The following is a 5,918-nucleotide window of genomic DNA, read 5'->3' as shown; positions in this document are numbered from 1 at the left end:
CCTCTTAACGGTGACAGAGGCCTCCACGGGGCCCGGTGCGCCCACCGTGCAGAGGGCCTGCACCCCGCGGGCCTCACTCTGGCCCGCGACCTTGTAAATGTCTGCAGAGCGGGAACTGAGGAGCGCGCACCCCCAGACGGGCGGGGCCGGGAGCCTCCAGTGAGGGGCGCTGGGCTGGCGGGTCCGCTGAGGTCACGGGGTTGGGGGGGGGCGTGACCTCTCAGCCCCCAGGCACTGCGCTTTTCTGACACCGGAGCGGTTCTGAAGGGCCCCGCGAGCCGCTGCACCAGGCCTGGCTGCTTCTCTGAGGCTGGAGGTGAACCTGGAAGAGCGCGGCCCAGCGCGGAGCCCCCGCGTTCCGGGTGCTGCGGTGCCGGCCTCTGTCTGCCGCGGGCGTCGGCTTTCAGCGGCCCAGCGCCCCGCAGGCCTGCCCGGCCTGGGCTCGAGCCAGGGGACACTCCTGGGCTCTGGGTGCCTTTGCTGGGGCGGAGTGAGTGAGTGAGTGTGTGTGTGTGTGTGTGTGTGTGTGTGCGCGCGCGCGCGCTCTAGTTGCGATTCTTGAAAATGGGATTCAAGGTCTCAGGGTTTACCTCCCCAAGGTCAAAGATTCCCACCATGAGTTGTCATATTTTTTTCTGTTCTTCAGTGTTGCTTAAGGGAGATTTTGAAAACGTACGTGTGTGTCTGTGTGTGTGTATTTTTAAGATTTTATTTTTAAATAATGTCTACACCCAGGGTGGGGCTGGAACTTAATTCTGAATCAAGAGTGGCCCACCCTTCCAACTGAGGCAGCCAGGCGCCCCCCTAGAGTTAATTTTTAACTTGCGTAAGATCCTTTGAAAACACCAATGAAAGTGAGTATACTCGAGTGTGTTTTATTTTATTTTTTTTAATGTTTTCTTATTTATTTCTAGGGGAGAGAGAGAGAGAGAGAGACAGTGTGAGCAGGGGAGGGTCAGAGAGAGAGGGAGTCACAGACTGAAACAGGCTCCAGGCTCTGAGCTGGCAGTCAGCACAGAGCCTGACGCGGGGCTCGAACCCACGAACCGCGAGATCATGACCCAAGCGAAAGTCGGACGCTTAACCGACTGAGCCACCCAGGCGCCCCATACTTGAGTGTGTTTTAGACGGAAGCTGTGGCTTTGGACAATACTGACACGTTAGCTTCTGCGGCCAAATGAACTCGTTAGCCTGGAATGCGGACTTGGGAGCCAGAGGGCCTGGTGCAGGTGCTGCCTCGGTGCTTCCCCGCTGGGTGCTGCAAGTTGCTTGCGTTCTTTGTGATGCCCTTCCCCATCTGGGAAATGGGCACGGTCAAAATACCTAGTTCATGCAGCTACGCGAGATGGGAATGGACTGTAAAGTCCTTAGAACAGGCTGGCGCTTAGAAGCACAAGGTAAAGGTCAGGTCTTCCTTGTTATTGTGTCTGCTGCCGTGCTCAGCCTTAGCCGGCCTCACTCCCCCGTGGGAGCTTTCTGTGAATGCGCCATTAATTTGTAAAGCTTGATGCTCTGCCCCCGCCATGTATGTATAGGATACTGGTATAGGATACCATGTATTATTAGCTACTGGTGGAAGGACAGGCAATAACAAGGAAATGTATCACATCTGTCAGAATGCTATTGTATCATTTTGGGGGTGTTTCCTACTTTTCTCATTTGATTCTGACCTGTATTATGTACTACATTTTGTGATTTTCTCTCTCATTCAATTTTATTTTTAAATTTCAGTATCATTAACGTAGAGTGTTATATTAGTTTCAGGTGCACTATATAGTAATTCAACAATTCTATACATTACTCAGTGCTCGTCACAATAAATGTACTAAAAAAATGGGATGCTTCACGAATTTCCTTGCCGCAAGGGCCATGCTAATCTGCTCTGTATCATTTCAATTTTAGTATATGTGCTAGTGAAGCAAGCACTGTAATTTTGTTTTTGAATTATATGTATTTATTGAATACATTATATATTTTATATATCTTTCATATGTAAAATATCTTCTATAAGTATATTTGTAAAATTATATGAACATTTAAAACAAGTAATAGTTTTATAATCTACAAATATGTAGATATCATTAGAAATACATATATTTTATATATTTGTATTTTATATAAAATACCATTTTATATCATTTGAGGTGTATAGTATCTCAAAAATAAAGATTCAAATAACAGTATATCAACTCCTATCTATGTATTTCCCAGATATAATATTACCTTTTAACATTTTGTTTAATTTTTTAAAGAGTTTATTTATTCTGAGAGAGAGAGCGAGCATGAGTGGGGAATGGGCAGAGAGGGAGAGAGAATCCCAAGCAGGCTCCATGCTGTCTGTGCACAGCCTGACTTAGGGCTTGATCTCCCCACCCGTGAGATCATGACCTGAGCCGAAATCAAGAGTTGGATGCTTAATGTACTGAGCCATCCAGGCACCCCAATTGTTTTAATTTTTTAAAGAAATACAACACTATGGGGGCGCCTGGGTGGCTCAGTTGGTTAAGCGTCCAGCTTTGGCTCAGGTTATGATCTCGCGGTTTGTGAGTTTGAGCCCTGCCTCTGGATCTGTGCTGAAAACGTGGAGCCTGCTTGGGATTCTCTCTCTCTCTCCCTTTCTCTCTGCCCCTTCCCTGTTCATACTGTCTCTTTGTCTCAAAATAAATAAATATACTTAAAAAAAAAAAAAGAAAGAGAACACTATGGATACAATACCCTTTACAGTGCTTCATTTCCTTCCCTGTGCCTCTTCTTCCCACCACCTTCACTGAATCCCCTTCTGAAGCTGCTACACATTCTCTACATCCCTGATTTTAATATTTTAGGATAAATGTATGGTCCACAGGCCAATATTTAAAATGCAGTATCAAAAAAATAAAAATGCAGTATCATATTTCTGTTGTTAAGCAAGGTAAGTAACACTTTGCTCGATATATCTTTCTGCGGCATCCTCTGTTCATTTCCTTTATTCACTCAACTTTTTTGTGTGTGTGTGTGTGATGCACTCAGGCTGATAAATCATTCCTATTTCATTTATTCAATTGCTGTGCAGTAATACTGTTGTAAGAATATATCGCAGTGAATTTATCCTTCTCTCAATTGATGTATACAGAAATTGTTCATAGAGCCTTTCATTCTTATGGAGATGGGTGCAGTGTGTATTGCTGTGAACATCTCCTTAGGCAGATGTGTGAGAACTTCTCCAGGACCCACCCGTAAGAACAGAATTGCTGGGCTAGACTCCCTTGTCTTACTTTTATATTTATTTGTAAAACATCAGGCATTTATTAGATAGTCTTAATTTTCCACCTTGAAACGACTATGATCACCTCATTCTTATGCTTTTGAATGAGTCAGTTGACACTAAAGTTTGAAAGGAAATGGAGAAGCGTTTAGCATTTGGATCTGCTGATCTGTATAACCCAGGATTGATAATGTAGGGTATGCAATGCCAACCCCCCCCCCAAAAAAAACAAAAAACCAAACCCCCAAATCAATTGGATGATGAGAATCACAGGAGACTGGAGCTACCATAGCTAATCACCAGTGCGACTGTGGTGTGCTTTTCAAAGACATTGCACTACATATAAAATACTTAACTCTTGAAATGCATCTCTATTAGATTTTTATTTTGATAATACATGATTATACTTGAAAAGTGTATAAAGGGAGAAGAGGAAGACTTTCATATCTCTTCCATTCCATTTTGATCTACAACAGCCACTACTTATAACAGTTTGATATATGTAAATAATCTTTCAGATTATTTCCCAAGTATTTTCAAGAGTGTGCATATGTGTACGTTCTAATAAATGGTATTTTAGTGTATATTCAATTCTGTAATTTAATGATTTGAATTAATCATTCACTCTGATTTCACTGTGTTTCACTCTGAATTCATATATAAAATAATAATATAAGTATTAAAGTACAGTCATTATATTTCTTTTTTTGCATATTGAGACATTGATTAAATTGTGAAGTGAGCCCAGAAACCAAGTTCTCACTCAGCGTCAAGCTTTCCTAATTACTTCAAGGATACAAGTGATCACCAAGTTCAGGTAAAGCAAGGAGAAGCCAAGGACTGTCCGTTCTTGCTGTATTTGGGCACGATTTAGGCAAATTTATCATGCAAGGTGCTTCAGAAATGTCTGCTGGTACATGACTTACACAAACATCTCTGTTTTATACTCTGATAGCTACATAGCTCATGCGGCATTTTTCGGGGAGCCATGTCCCACAGAACCATAGAGTCCAGATCTGTCCACCACTAAGAACATCAGACAGACCAGGTATACCTGAAAGCATTTCATAGATAAGGATTCTCCCACTAGTGAAGGTCCTGAATTTGCGAGTTGATCTGTCTTCAGCATATTTTCAAGGAGATTTGACTGGGTCACTTTCCTTTCTTTTCTGAGACATCCACGATAAAGGGGGAGAAGCGATTTCAGGGTTGCTACGCTGCAGATGCTTGCCAGTAACCATGAAATAATCAGGGGTCCGTGGCTAACACTTCTTTACAAGTCTTTGCTGATAGGTTCAGAAGCGACAACAGTAAAGTTAGTGGTGTTCGTCCTTGGGACATACTTTCATTCTCTTCATGTTTGCTATTAAATGTCTATTCCTCTTTAACAGTTCCCAGAAAGATGCAGTCTTAGCTTCTGGCTCCTAATCCTCTTAGAACTTGTCACCAATCCTAAATCCTGACCTTCAGTGAAACCTCTGAGTGGCACATTGGACTCGCGTTGTCTAATCGGATAAGATGTCAAACGTACTAATAATTTCTAAAAAGGTACCTTAGTGGGAGTGAGAGCATATTCTGGTTCCTTGATGTAACTCTGCCATTTGTTCATTTTTCTGCATAAACATAAGCTCCTCTGGATGGAAGGAGAACTTCTCTGTTTCCTGTTGGTATCCCAGTAGCAATGGAGATGAGGGGATGGGATAGGTTAAGTCACTGGGTCATTTGTTTTTCAGAAATGGAATTCCAGGGGCGATTGGATGGCTCAGTGGGTTGGGTGCCCAACTCTTGATTTTGGCTCAGGTCATGATCTCATGGTTCATGGGATCGAGCCCCATGTTGGGCTCTACACAGAGTCTCCTTGCGATTCTCTCTTCCTCTCTCTTTGTCTCTCCCCACTCTCTCTCCGTCTTAAAAATAAATAAATGAATGTTAAAAAAATAAACGAAATTCTTCCACTGGAGCCCTACACTGCTCCTACTGGTACATTTGTTCCTGTTTAGTTTCCCACCTCACAGAAGGCCACCTGTGAACAAACAATTGTAGGCAGATGTATACTGAAGGTAGGAAGGGAAATGCTAATCCTGTGTCTGTGGCTTATAACAATGGAGTTGATACATCGAGAATGCATAATCAACTGTGTCCAACCCAAGAAAGGAATGTATTTTGTTTTGCAACAGTATGGGAAGAAAAAGCAAACAGTTAATTTGAAAGAGATAAAGCCAAGGAGCTTCAGACTAGATCTCTGAAATGATTATCCCTGGCTTCCCCTAGAAAATGTCTACTCAGGTACCAAACATTTCACATTAATTGAGGAATTTGCTGGAGATTAAAGCGGCAAAATGTCATTCATTGTGTAAGGGCCTCACGACCTCACACCTGGCTTTCAGAACAACCACGGAAGCTATACGAGTATGAACCACAAGACACGAACGAATCACACAGGGAAATGCACAAAAGCTCTTCTGTAATGTAAAGTTTGAACATGGCCAACGGCATCTGGAGGATACAGTCTCTAAAGTTATGTATTTTTTCCAGCTCTGGGAGTTCCTGTCCTGAGGTCAGTTTTCTAGCTCCCAAGGGCAACCCCAACCAAGTGTCAGTACTGCCTTTTATACAGCTAAGTGGTTTTTGGCTTCCTGCTTTCAGGTCTCAATCCTCACATGCAATAAAGTCC

At 43.1% G+C, this 5,918-nt stretch overlaps 1 pseudogene; it reads right to left on the bottom strand.

The window, feature by feature from the left end:
* Positions 1–1,827: 1,827 nt before the first annotated feature.
* LOC144243361 (U6 spliceosomal RNA) lies at positions 1,828–1,926 on the bottom strand (annotated as a pseudogene).
* Positions 1,927–5,918: the final 3,992 nt, after the last annotated feature.

Source organism: Crocuta crocuta, unplaced genomic scaffold (assembly GCF_008692635.1).
Source record: "Crocuta crocuta isolate KB4526 unplaced genomic scaffold, BGI_CrCroc_1.0 scaffold27, whole genome shotgun sequence".
Classification (NCBI taxonomy): domain Eukaryota; kingdom Metazoa; phylum Chordata; class Mammalia; order Carnivora; family Hyaenidae; genus Crocuta; species Crocuta crocuta.
The sequence above is the reverse complement of the archived record's forward strand: the minus strand, read 5'-3'. Positions and strand labels throughout refer to the sequence as shown.